This window comes from Rhipicephalus sanguineus, chromosome 1 (genome assembly GCF_013339695.2).
Source record: "Rhipicephalus sanguineus isolate Rsan-2018 chromosome 1, BIME_Rsan_1.4, whole genome shotgun sequence".
Taxonomy (NCBI): Eukaryota; Metazoa; Arthropoda; class Arachnida; order Ixodida; family Ixodidae; genus Rhipicephalus; species Rhipicephalus sanguineus.
Genome location: NC_051176.1, coordinates 15,117,349 through 15,131,773, shown reverse-complemented (window position 1 = coordinate 15,131,773; position 14,425 = coordinate 15,117,349). Strand labels below are relative to the sequence as shown.

General features: G+C 46.6%; 1 protein-coding gene across 1 annotated transcript in view; it reads left to right on the top strand.

Annotated features, from left to right (window-relative positions):
• Window positions 1-4,780: 4,780 nt before the first annotated feature.
• The window catches only part of LOC119389531 (cysteine/serine-rich nuclear protein 3), a 382,433-nt gene continuing 372,788 nt past the window's right edge, over window positions 4,781-14,425 (top strand). Inside the window, exon 1 of the mRNA XM_037656849.2 lies at window positions 4,781-4,976. The gene's annotated coding sequence lies outside the window, so the exon portion shown is untranslated. The remainder of the gene's footprint in view (window positions 4,977-14,425) is intronic.

Sequence of the window (14,425 nt, the reverse complement as noted above, 5' to 3'; positions counted from 1 at the left end):
AAAGATTTTTTTCTTTTTGTACTGTGACCCCATAATTAAGCAATTGGTGCAATAAACATTATGGACGTAGAGGTTGTCTTAAACGTAACTCTTATCTGCGCTACAGCGAGTATAAATATGCAACATACAGGTGATTATGTTAGGTGCTTCTGCCAGGACTTTTTGGGTTGTTGTGAGTAGTATGCATACTTCTGGGTGCTTGACCCGCGAAGTTTTTGAGGAAGGGGGTGTCTGACTGAACCCGGGAAGTGGGGAGAGGAGAAAGGCTGGAGGAGGGGATTGTTGTGGTTGCGGTTGTTTGGGTTTTTAGTATTCCGATTACACGTATTTCTAGATCACGCAGTTTTTTTTTAAACAGCTTTCTGACTTCAGGTGCAGTGTCCGCGAACGTCGACATCCACTGAAGGAGGAGCATGCCGGCGTCTAAATGACCTCATATTTGCGGAGACTTCCTCTTCCGGATCCCAGAGACAACCTCCAGATTATTGCGAAGCCACTGAAAACTGTGAGAGGTCTGCAACTAGCCAAGACACGTTACCACCAAGTCGTGTTCGAATTCACCTTCCGGATGTACCTTCTGATCCAGATGTTCAACTCCTACCTCTTTAAATAGTCACGCATCCTCAAGGTGGACAGAAAGCACAAAAGACAAAATGCCTCACATTCCAGAAGAGCTGGTTTGGCACGTTTCCGTGGCTTTACTACGCCTCCGAAGTTTCAGGGGTCGTCTGCTTCTACTGTGCGGTAGCCAGACAGCAGGAATTTTTAAAGCCTTCAGGACAGCCGGCACCCGACGCATTCACTGTTGCTGGATTCACAAACTGGAGGAAAGCTAAAGAAAATTTTGCCAAACATGAAAATTCAGAAGGACATAAGAACGCGGTCTACCAGTACAGCAACCTTCTGTCGACGTCGGTCCATGACCAAATCAGCACACAGACTAGAAAGCAGCCGGAAGTGGTGAGGCGCTGTCTCAAGATTATTTTCCAGGCGTCCAAGTACCTTCTACGCTGCAGGGTTTGCCGTTTCGCGGTCATTCAGAAAAAGAAGGAAACTTTTACCAGTATCTCGTGTCACGCGAAGAAGACAATGAAGAGTTACCCGCTTGGATGAAGCGAAACACGACTTACACGTCCCCACTGCTGCAAAACGAAATGATTGAGCTCTTTGGAAAGGCTGTCCAAAAAACACTGAACATCGCCATTCCAACAACTAACTACGCCATTATCGTAGATGGGACGCGTGATGTTGCTGGTGTTGAGCAGCAGAGCATATGCGTACGCTATGTTGACGAACCCCTCAGACCAACCGAGGTTTATCTAGGGCTCTACACCGCCAAATAGAAAGGGAGCCACAACTGCGGAAGCCGTGATGGATTTCTTGACTACGATTGGGCTTCCGCTCTCTGGTTGCCCAGCGCAGACTTAGGGGCTGCCAACATGAGCAATGGCTGTCAAGCCATTATAAAATCGCTAAACCCGCTTGCTATTTACTTCCATGGTAGAGCTCACAGTTCGAATCTTGTAGCTGGTGACGTCTCTGACTGCTGTCCAGAACTTCGAGAAGTTCTGGACAGCAGTCAGAAGTCTAACTGTGGGCGTCCAGAACTTCAGAAGTTCTGGACGCCCACAGTTAGAGTACGCATCACCCATTTGGTCACCCCATCAGGCTTACTTAATTAATTCCCTTGAAGCTATTCAAAATCGCGCCGCACATTTCATTTCTAGGAACTACAACCGTCACTCCAGCGTAACAAGTATTAAATCATCACTCTCTCTTGCTACTTTGCAATCACGCAGACTAATTGCATTGCTTTGCTTATTTCATAAGATCGTCTATAGTGCCCATCAGTCATCGCTGCCTCTCCCTTTCCGCACCTCACGTCGTTTAATAACCCATTAACCTTTCCGCACCTCACGTCGTTTAATAACCCATTAAGCTACCAACGCATTTCAGGTAGAACCGTCGCATTTAATTCGTCCGCCTTGCCACAAGCAGTTATTCATTGGAATGGTCTTCCGGAGCACATCGTTAACATTCGAAATGCAACCAAATTTTGGGCCGAGGTAACGGCAATATTTTCTAATTGATGTGTTACTTACCTATTGTATAAGGACGTTTTCTGGTTTTTCTTTTTTTTTTCTTCTTCTTTCTTTTTTTTTAGTGTTCTGTATTACGTCAATAAGCATTGTATAAAGTTGTTCACATGCTCCAGTTATTGTTACCCCTACATATGTAACCCCCCCTCACACAATACTCCGATGTATAGGAGCCTGTGAGGTGATTTGAATAGAATCAGCACGTTCGGGAAAATTTAAACAAATTTTTTGCGAAAAAAAGTTGAGCAAGAACATCAAACCCTTGTGCCCAACTCGCTTCTTATGCAGAAGGCCTGCGATATCTGCCGCGATGGACGAGCAAGAGGCCGTAATTGCTTCGCTAGAAGAACTGATGAAGGAAGCACCGGCCGAGCAATCTGCGAAGATTGGTGGCATCTTGCGCTCTATGGAATCGGGAAACACCCGCCTCTTGCTGGAAATTGCATTGAGGGTGTTCGCAGTGCTGGAGGATCTGAATACATACGTGCAAGGACGTTCATCGACAGTTCAAGGAATGTTCCAGGTGGTGGAGTCCGCCAAGCGCGAGTTACTCTTTGAGCGTGTTGCCAAAGCCGCGGAGGATGGCAAAGTACATCCGGTGGAACCACCGAGATTCAGACGACGTCCCGCCAGATACGAGAAAGGAAGCACCACTGACGTTCCGGTTGAAACGAGAGTACACTTTCGGCGCGTTTTTTTTTTTAATCGTGGATGCAGCACTGTCTGGCATAGAGAGGCGCTTCAATCCCGACTCGGAAGGGATCGTGACCTAGGCTCTGGAAAGTGTTCTTTTGAACACGCCATCGGAAGCAGATATGGAGGTGATGCGGCGTTACAAAGACATTGATTTTAAGAAAGTCATGTCTCGCGTGCGCTTGTTGCACGAGGAGCACTCTGAACTGAGTTCTGTCGACGACTTGGCGGCAGTAATGCGTAATATGTACGCGTCCACTCGACTGTACTTTTAAGGAGGTTGAGAGTGTCCTTCGGATCATCCTGGTGATGCCGTGTCTTCCTGTGAAGCGGAACGATCTTTCAGTGCCCTCAGAAGATTGAAGACACGGCTGCGGAGCACGATGGGCGAAACGCGCCTAAGCTGCATGGCACTGACACACGTTCATCAAGACGTTGTAGACAGCATAGAGTTACCGAAGTTGATGTGCAGTTTTGTCAGCGCATGCAGTAACCACGCTCTCGTTTTCGGACCCCCACAAAGGTTTTAAACTGAGAAACTTATAAGCACGTTAGGAATGACATCTTTTAGACTCCTGGGGTTGCTCGCAAGATTCTTTTTTATCACACTTAGCTGTTTTTAAAAAAAACCTTGACAGCGAAATTCTTGTTTGTGAACGTTTACTGTCATTTGTAGCTTTATGTCTGGTTATCCGGAAAGTGAATTGTAAATGCTCAAACGTATCGTATAATTAATACTAGCGTCGTGAATTGCGACCACTTCTGCGTCACTTTGAAACGCCCGCCTAAAACCATAAGAAACCCCGCAAATTTTCTGTGACACCGAAATGCTCGCTTTACTCGTCCAATGTCACGCGGCGCCTCAATATACGCCATACCAATGTTTCGCCATACTAGTGAAGCATTCACGCTCAAAACCAAATTAAGATAACTGAACGTCCGCCAGTTATAAACGGCCAGAAGTACCCTCGCACGCATACAGGACAATCAAACAATACAAACATCTCGAGGCTTCAATTTTGGTGTCAGGGTTCCTTTAAAGTTTGTTTCATATCCAGTGTGTAGCTTCATCGGATACTCATCGGCTGTTTGGAACTGTGTTGTAGAAACTAGTTCAGAACTTACTATGGTCGAGGCTTGGGCTAGTTGGTTCATGGTTAAACTTGGCAAAAAAAAAAAAAAAACAGCGCAAAATTGAGACAGGACACAAGACGAAGAAGGCACCGCAACAGCGCTGACTTACAACTGATTTTATTTTGACATGTGGGCACTTATATATACCTTAACAGTCAAAGAGAAAGAAAAACAAACATGGTTCACTGGTGCCCCTATCTCATCGACGTGCTTCATCACTGAGCGCCACAAGCACGTGCTGTACACATCACCTTCGGTTCAAAACTATTTCCTTCATTGACAGGGTTAGAGATGGCATGCTCACACAGTTATTCTTAACACGTTCTACCTCTTCGATAATTTCCCTAGTTCTATAATCTTTGTTTCTTGCTACAACTTTTGTTTCGGAAAAGATTGGTCTGCATCCACAATCTCTGCAATGGAGGCCTAGGTGGCCACTAATTGCTCTATTTACATTGTAGTTATGCTCCTTCAGTCGCTCATTAAGGCATCTGCCTGTTTGCCCTATATATTTACTTTCGCAGGATAGAACTGATTTACATGCTTTATGGACAGGACTGTGGCTGTCTTTCTGTTTCGTTCACTTTTGAACACATTGCGGACAATTTTTTAGGCGCAGAAAATACAATTTCTACATCGGTGTGCTTTCCTATCTTCTTTAAGTTATGCGCTAGCCGGTGAATGTAAGGTATGACGGTTGTCAACAGAAAGAAGGGGAAAGACCACCCGTACGCGGGAGGCGCGTCAGCTCAAGTGTAGCTGAAGGAACTCCGATTGCCCGCAGCGCCACCGCCGCATGCATCACCGAGCGGCCGCGGCGGAGAGCGGAGACGGCAAACTAGCCAGTATATTCTAGGCACTAAGCCAGATGTTCTCTGACTAAGCTACCGTTTCCGTTCTCGAGATTTCGTGTAGGTCGCCATTCATTTCTGCGGCAGCTTGAACCCGTGAGGTGACCCATTTATGAGTCTTATTACAAGCTTCTGCTGATCCCACCCGTCGAGGCCACAACAAAGGTGCTCGAGAAGCCGGAGATGTTCGTTTAGGAAGGTGAGTGGCTCCAACGGTTCGTCCCGTTTGCCGTGCCATGTCGGAGGTGGCTCCCGCGTTTCGTTCGCACGAGAAGGCTCGTCTTTGTTGTGCGCTTTCGTTTTCAAGCCGAAACGCCGTCAACTAAAAGGCGTTGCTGACAGCACAGTGCTGCCGGCACCGTCTTCTAGAGCGCTATTTCAAGGTAGATCAGCGTTGATGCTGAGGAAAGGAAACACGCTCTTTCCTGTCCGCCTCGAATTCCTTTCCTCAGCATCAGCGCCTTCAAGTTTTGCAGCCGAAAGACTCGACGATCATGCAATTTTCTGATTGTGCGAGCAGTGTTGAACGGAGTTTTAGTTGATGCCTTGCCTGTTGAATCACTATCAATGTCGTTACATGTACTGTGGAGCACGCTGTAGATTCACACACATTTCAAACTAGATAGAGACTTGACAATATGTACAAAGGTGGGCGATCAAGTTTAGAGCTGCAAAAGATGCTGCTCACGTTTATGTTGTGGGTCGTGATCTAATCAAGGCGGTGATGCGGGCTAGTTGGTTGGAATCACTAGTAATCATATTTGTAGCGCAAAAAAAACCAGACGTAGACACAAGTAAGGAACACATACACAGGACGGGCGCTAGACCTCAACTGATTTATTACTACAGATAACATAAAAAGCCAAAAAACCGTCGGACATAAGCGCATGCGCACCATCACACTCTGAGGTGCTTCCTTATACCTGCATCACCACGTGTTATCACCTTACATGCACAAGATTTCCTTTCAGATAGTCAAGCTCTTTACGAGACAAGGCTATCGACGCAACACTGACACATTTTCTTTCATTCTCACTTATAGCAAACGCTTCTATAATTTCTCGCGTTGCCTGGTCCTTGCCTTTCTTAAAGGGCCCCTCACCAGGCCACATAGCAAATTTTAGTTAGACGCTGGAAGTTGTTGTGTGCCGAATGAAGAGCAGTATGCCGCAAGAATTTTTCAAATCGGTTCATTACTTGCTGAGAAAAACAATAATTTGTAGCGGCGCGAAAGCCTGATGCGAGGAGGGGAGTTTTAAACCCTTGCCACTCGCCCCGTGTAGCCTTAGCAAGCCAAATTCCTTCCCTGCCCTCTTCACTTGACACATACGCATGAACACGTCATGCGCATGCATGGTTACGTGCGCATGACGTGTCCGAGCCAGCCCGAGCACGCGAGCGGCGTTGCACGGCCGCTACCTTTTTTTTCATGTAGCGGCCGTGGGCGTTTTGTCGGCGTTCTCTGTGGTGTACTGCCTGTTTCTGCGGGACGGGCATGAAAGTTGAGACATTTGTATGGGCACGAGAGTGGCGGTATCATGAGCCAGTGCCGCATTAACGTTTACTTGGACACGGTAGAATAAATGAGCATAAGGAGTGCTCGAACGCGCCAGAACATTATTTTCGTTTCCATGGCTGGCGTCTGCTCGAGGCGCTAACCGCGGGGACACGAACGCATGGGAAAGGGAGGCCCATTAGCCCCGCATCTCGCTGCAATTCACGGAAAAAAAATGAAAAAGACGCACACATTCTTTTTGTGTGTCTCATTATTTCCTTTAGGTTTTATTAATCTATTTAAGCAACAAATTACACAATCTACACATGTCGTGTCAAATAATTATCGCAGTGTCACGTGCTACTGTTGGCGACGTCAGAGCACAGTCGTCTACGTAGAGCAGCGAGGTCACAGCACTACCATCTACGTAGGGCCATTTTCTCGTGTACGTCATCCCCTCATTCTCTAAAGCGCGCGCCCGCGAGAGGAAGGGCAAGCAGCGTTCACCTTGAAATTTGACCAATTTCCGCGGCGCGTAGCGTTGCAAGTTTTGGCAGACGTGATCGTGAACGCCCAGTGCATGCACTGCGCTCGTTAGCTCAAAATTGTCAAACCTGGTGAGGGGCCCTTTAAGCACACGTGTAGTGGTGAGTTCTGGAGCACAACCACACCTTAGGGCGGCCCTCGCAAAGTCATGTGACCACCTTGTTGGTCAAAGTTTGCAGAGCCAAGTAGAACGCCTCGAGAGGGCGGGTTTTTCCAAGGAACTCATCAGTTCGGTGGCAGAAGTCCTCCTAAAGGAGGCGAAGACTGAAGGGCGGGCTCGATCCAGGTCCTCTGGCAAGCCAAGTGCGTGGCCTCTAGCCTTGCCATACATTCACCGCTTCTCCCATCGGCTAAAGAAGGTGGCAGCAAAATGCGGTGTGTCGGTGGTTTTCTCTGCTCCAGAGAAGCTGGCCCGTATGTGCCCTGTGGTGAATGGTCGCAAAGAAAAAAGTGCATGCTCCAAAAAGCACGCGACACCGTTCGTACCTTGCGAGATGGGTGTCGTGTACAAGATACCCCTTACTTGTGGCAGATGCTGCATAGGACAAACCGGGCGCTGTCTTAATGACAGATTGCGAGAGCACCGTGCGGCAGTTGATGCGCAGGCAGCGGGGGGACATTTTGCGGACCATTGCCGCCGGTGTGGTTGTGCTCCAGAACTCACCACTACACGTGTGCTTAAGAAAGGCAAGGACCAGGCAACGCGAGAAATTATAGAAGCGTTTGCTATAAGTGAGAATGAAAGAAAATGTGTCAGTGTTGCGTCGATTGCCTTGTCTCGTAAAGAGCTTGACTATCTGAAAGGAAATCTTGCGCATGTAAGGTGGTAACACGTGGTGATGCAGGTATAAGGAAGCACCTTGGAGTGTGATGGTGTGCATGCGCTCATGTCCGACGGTTTTTTGGCTTTTTATGTTGTCTGTAGTAATAAATCAGTTGAGGTCTAGCGCCCGTCCTGTGTATGTGTTCCTTACTTGTGTCTACGTCTGTTTTTTTTGCGCTACAAATATGATTACTCGTGATCTAAGCATTGCAGCGGGATGCCAGATTGTCACGTTTTCAGTGGTGAACGTTGCGGCACTATTTCGCCCGCTGTATGATGCCAGAATATGACACCCGACAGCTTATCGAAACTGTCGTTAACATTCACGAGCCACGCGACGTGCTTGTTTGAAAAGTTTCACTTGGAAGTGGCGTCATATCACACTTGTCCTTTGTGTCATATACATACCTTGTGATACCTTTGTGTCAGAAGCATCGATCACGGCATGCATGACTTTTGTTTCGTGTTCATGCTCGCTATGTGTGCCTCCATCGCAGTAGCCTGCTGTGAGGTAAGAGTTCATATGTTGTGGCACTAAATAATTTTTTGGTGCTATTAAAGGAGTACTGACATGAATTTTTGAACATTTTCGGGTTGTGGCGCCAAATAAAAGCACTGGCGCCGAGAACCCTGAAAAGAGTATTGTGGGGTATGGGCAATGCCTCCTTGACTAGATGCCCGCCACGTCGCTCGCTTTCCCATTGCAGCGAGGGTTCCCTCAGTTCCCACAAATCTGTGAGGCGGTGCTTGTAGCCTGACCGACTTCCGGCGGCAGCAGAAATGCACTTACCGCAGCAGACGACGTCGTCAGTTCCGCCCCACCTGGCACCTCCGAGACGGTAACAGGCGTGGTGAGGATCTCGGAGGCTGCAGCACGTGACCTTTTTGCAGGCGTGCACAATAGGCGGCGCTCGTTGCCTGACCGCGGAGAAAAAAAAGAGGGAGAAGGTACGGAACCGGGTTATCCGCCCACGCGGCGAACATCTAGACGGGAATGCATCGAATATATTTTTAATGCCGCTACCTTAGATGTGACGTCACGGGGAAACAGTAACTCGCGACGTACTAGCAGCAGATCTGACATGCTCGTGGTGGACGTCATAAGAGTTTCATACAATAACCTAGAGAGGAATAACAGTACGTTATGTTGGGCTAGTTGGTGCATCGTTACTTGAAATACGTGGCGCAAGGTTGTAACTGCGAAGAAACAAGAGGAGACAGAAAGAACGCCAACTCGCAACTAAGTTTATTTTCATGAAGGCTTCACAATATAAAGGCTCTTGGAGGACATGCGCAGAACATTCCACTCATCGCACATGCAGGCATGAACAGACGAGATTTTAAAAAAAAGATCACAATCATGGTATCTGGGAACCAGCAACAAACAAATATATCCAAATGTAAAGATGTCGAAAAAAACCTGACACACAAACCTGCGCAATGGTCGAGGAAAGAAACCAAAAAGATTTACAGACACTCCGTAGCAAAACCATCTAAAGTACATCAAGATCCAACAGTTTGAATTCACTATTATGCAGCGAAACTGACGGCACGCTAACGCAAGAATCACCTTTCTTCCTTATGTGAAAGGCTTCTAGTAACTCCCACGCCAGCGCATCCCGGCTTCTTCCAAGTAGTCGCGTGCGATCGAACTGTGGTGTGCAGCCACACGAAGCGCAGTGGAAGGGTAAATGAGACCCTGTTCCATTTCTAATTGATAAAGAATTCCTTGTGGTGTTACCTTCTACTAACCCTGTAACGCACTCTAGCGAGGTAGATTTGGTTTTGAACCTCTTCCGACAACATGGGAAAGGGTTGTTCTTTACTCATGAACTGCCCCTTGACAAGAGCTTGCAGTTTTTAGACATTGACTTGACTCTGGGCGAGGGTCATATCTGTTGGAAGTTCAGCCCTAGAATGAGAAAAAGACTTCTTTCATATGATTCTGCGCATTCGAAAGTGGTAAAGAGGGCTATAGCTGCTATGTGTTTTTGTTCTGCGCTGTCCAAGTCATGCGAGCACACAGTGTGTGATAGTTTTTCCTGTCAGTTATCGCGGCTTACTGCAGCCGGGTTCCCTTATTCGGTCTTAGTCATTGTGTCCGAAACGTTGCTTCAGAGGCTGAAAGGGGAACGCAGGAGGCCAGAGCCATTGCAAGGACAGAGAAAAAGACCGCATGTTGTGCCATACATGCACAAAATCTCCCACAACCTAAAAAAAGGTTGTAAAACTGAGAGTTGGGCGAGTTGGTATGAATTCATGTTGAAACTTTTTTAGCGCGCACAAAAGACGGAGGACACAGAAAGAAGGTACAAAAGCGCTCGTTTTGTACCTTCTTTCTGTGTCCTCCGTCTTTTGTGCGCGCTAAAAAAGTTTCAACTAAAAAAGGTTGCAAATCGGCACCATGTGCCGGTGGTCTTCTCTGCTCTGAATAAGCTTTCAAGGCTCTGTGCCCGCATTTCTTTGAGAGGTGCCAATGTGGCATGCGATAAGAAGCATGCAAAGCCTTTTCTGCGTTGTGCCGTGGGCACTGTATATGAAATTCCCCTCAGCTGTCGCAAGGTCTACATAGGCCAGACAGGACGCTGTACAAATGACCGTTTAAGGGAACATTCTTTATCACTTAGGAATGGAACAGGGTCTCGTTTACCCTTCCACTGTGCTTCGTGTGGCTGCACACCGCAGTTCGATCGCACGCGACTACTTGGAAGGAGCCGGGATGCGCTGGCGCGGGAGTTACTAGAAGCCTTTCACATAAGGAAGAAAGGTGATTCTTGCGTTAGCGTGCCGTCAGTTTCGCTGCATGATAGTGAATTCCAACTGTTGGATCTCGATGTACTTTAGATGGTTTTGCTACGGAGTGTCTGTAAATCTTTTTGGTTTCTTTCCGCGACCTTTGCACAGGTTTGTGTGTCAGGTTTTTTTCTAAGTCTTTACATTTGGATATATTTGTTTGTTGCTGGTTCCCAGATACCATGATTGTGATCTTCTTTTTAAAATCTCGTCTGTTCATGCCTGCACGTGCGGTGAGTGGAATGTTCTGCGCATGTCCTCCAAGAGCCTTTATATTTTGAAGCCTTCATGAAAATAAACTTAGTTGTGAGTGAGTTGGTGTTCTTTCTGTCTCTTCTTGTTTCTTCGCAGTTACAACCTTGCGCCACATATTTCAAGTAAGCTAGAGAGGAAACTGGCGCTGCGATCGTTCAACCACCATGGCCCGTATACTCAAACGATTGCAAAAGGCAATAGTATTGCGTTTGGTGACGTAGAATCTGATGCATTCAATAACTGAAGAAACTCTTGCCTGTGACGTCATTGTTGCACTGGCTGTTCGTGTTACGAATGTCTCACAACACAGGAGTGAGTGTACCGTACGAGCGCAGAGCGACCCGAGTGCGGCGTTTTCGAGCGTATGCTGGCTTCTATGCAGTGGCCAGGCTTGGCTGTGGCTACTTGAAATATAGGACGTGTTGAAAGTGCTTTCAACATTTTTTTGTGCGATTGTTTAATGCACAGTATAATATTTAAAGAATGCAACTTTGCGTGAAATGTATTGTCGTTGAGAGTTTAACACGGCGTTCTCGGAGAGTTCAGCTGTAGTGTGCTGCCGCAGCGATATCGTCTCAACATCTCAGGATGTTGCCGGCTCGCGATAAGCCACGCGAGCAACGCACGATTGATGTTCTTGGGACATTGAAACCACGAAAAAACAGGCGCTGGCAAAAAACGAGTGCTGATAGCACCTCAAGGTAATGCTCGCTGAAAGCTTCAGCGCAAAATAATGCTGCGTACATACACCAAGGATTGAATACTAGAAGCTACCGCCTACGTCACTGAAATGCTAGTCTTCACCACCAACCGACGGTGATAAGGTGTGTTCGTTTATTCCAGGCATTGCAAAAGCGCCGTAGAGCACCGTCATGTCGACGGAAATACTAGATGGCGTCCTCACTTTTCCTTTTTTGGTCAATAGCCAGTCAGCGCGCACCTAAGGCGATACTTTTGCGGTTGTCGCCTTTTGAGGATACGGCCCCATGGGAATGATGGGAAGTACAGGCTTCGGATTGGATTGTGGTGACTAGCGAACTGTCTACGGATCTTTTTCTACAGTTTCAGTTTCGTTCTTCGCGAGGCGTGGGTAGTGGGGTGCGTTGCAAAGCACTCAAGCAGTGCCTTTGTTGTTCAAAGAGGCTGAAAACCGCTAGATCTCTTGGTTTGCTGCGATGTCGCAGCTTTACAGGTTGTATATGACAGTTTTAGCAAAGCGTAGTGCACTCACTGCTGCGCATAGATGTAGCGTCCCATGCCATTGCAGGAAATTGCATAGATTTCACATTTTTCGATAAGCGCTGCTTGTCAAAACTTTCAAATCGATGGCAAAGCTAAGTAGACGTACCGTCACACTCCTCTGACTTCACTTCACAACAAATCGAGAGATGCGTTGGGGGCAAACCACTTGGACAGACGCACCTGGCATCGCAGCAGATGATACTTAAGTGTTTCTCACTCAATACGCTACTGTTATTTTCATAGATAATGCGCACTTTCGAGGGAAAGACAAGTGCGTTTCTTTTAAGTGTTGTAACGAAAATAATTCATTATATTGTGATGCCAAATCTGGAACATTTGCAGAGCCCTGATGGTTGAATGTGTCCAGGTTTCAGTTCCATCTCACGGTCATGCGAACTTTTTGCAGTAAGTTTTACGTACATAAGAATGAAGTAAGTTTTAATTGGAAATAACTTCATATCACTTTGTTTTACACTCGGCAAACAAGCGTTGCGAATCTCAAGAACCTAATCCATCCGAAGCAAATCCGAAGCCTGTACTTCCCATCATTCCCATGGTGGTTGAAGCGCCGCTCAAGGGGCCCGCGTAGATACCAGCACCAGAGCTGGCACATGGCAGCACCCCGTGGCAAGAAGCGCATCTGATCCAAACGCCGCTCTTGATTTATGGTCATTTAGGCATATTGTGTGACAGCAGGCGCCAGCAGCTCCAAAGAGAGTGAGCACAAGCCTCCGTATGAGAAAATGGCACTCTCCTTGCTGCAAGATTTGGCTGAGCATAGCAGTGTCTGCTCCCCACAGTATCTTGTTTTTTCACCAAGCTCGTGGTTTGGTTCATGACCCCTTTTAAGTTGATAGTGTGGATACAGTGGTGCCTTGTAATGTGAACTTAATTGGTTTTGTGTAGTTCCGCTGGTGTGTTTTTGCTGTAAGGCAGTTGTGTGCATTTGCCTTTTTCACTTTGTTTTCCTATGTGAAACCAATTTGTTCACAGTCTAGGTTAGCCATGAAACACACACTGATTATGAATAGTGGATATTTGCCAGATATTTTTGGTTTTAGCCTATCCTCAGTCAGAGGAGTGCTGTGAATGTTAAACATTCAGGGTACAAGTCTTCAGTGGAGACAGGGGAATTCTGGTGGAAAACATTAAGAGAAACTGGGAGTGCTTGGTGTGCTCAGCCCAGTGTTTGAATTCAGTCTGTATTGCAAGTTCCTATGGTTTTGTGCCTATAACAGAAAAATTATTATTGCTTCATTATGTGCGCTTCTGTTAATAGAACGCAGTTACAGATCCACACTATCACGTCACACATTTTCATCTAACAGGCACACTATCGCAAGGGTGAATGAATCCCTAAAAACAGTAGTTTGCCAACAGATTAGCTTGACTTTTGCAGTTTTTGGTATGACATGTATCGCCTTTCGCAGTTTTTGGTATCATATGGACAGGTACAAAATTTTTTGTTTTGATACTTCTGTACTGAGCAAAACTTTGAAGATCACAATAGTGTGTGTCATATGCACCAACATGCACTTTAGAGCCATACATAACTTAGTGCATGTACCTGATATATACAAGAAATTGCTATTGTTCGCATGGGCACTGCAAGCCATACTTCGTGTTAGAATAGCATAGTTATGCAAAGCCCTTGCCAGTAAGGCACTGATGCAGGGGTTTGCCTAAAAGGTCAGCTGACCCATTCAGCACCCATTCTCCAGAAGGCTGTGAATGTGCAGGCTGTCCCATGTAACTTGAGCCATGACTTTAATGATGAAAGGCGTGCCGGAAGCGAATTTAAACGAACACACACTGTTCACACTAGCCTATAGTTACTCAGGCTTTTTTATTCTCCAATTAACTAAACCATTATGTTAAGTACAGCTCTTTTAATTATTTTAATTATGTTTAATTACTCAACTTTTGAATTATTGGTTGTAGACGCAGTGTATGAATGCAGAGTTGTAAAGCACCTTCAGAAACCGCTGACTGAATTGTTTCCTGCAATATACAGCTCACATAGTCCTTTTTTTGCATTGCAAAGAAAGCCTGCGAAATATGAAAAAAGCCACTTGACTGACCAGAGGCCACCACAAAAACACTATGCCGCTTTCTCGTGGCTGTAGTCATGCTGCAGGCGACCCTGTTCAGTGATTGCATGCTTGCACGATAGCAGTGCGCAAGCTTTTTAATGGCGAAGCTGTTCCAGCTTGGCGTAAAATGTGTGGCCGTGCATCATGAACAAGTACGTGCCACAGAATTTGGGCACTACTCACCGCTACGGCGTGGCCTGTAATAGCCCTGAGAACGAGTACAGAGAGACGGAAAGGTATCAGGAAAGAGAAAAATTCACGAGGCGGGATTGGAAACCAAGCACGCTAGCAGAACATAGCCTTGTATATTATAGTGCAGCAAGGGGGTGGGAAAGGGAAATGAGCGGGAGGAGGAGAAATCGTGTGGTGAGGAGGGGAGAGAGTAAAGCATAGCATAGAAA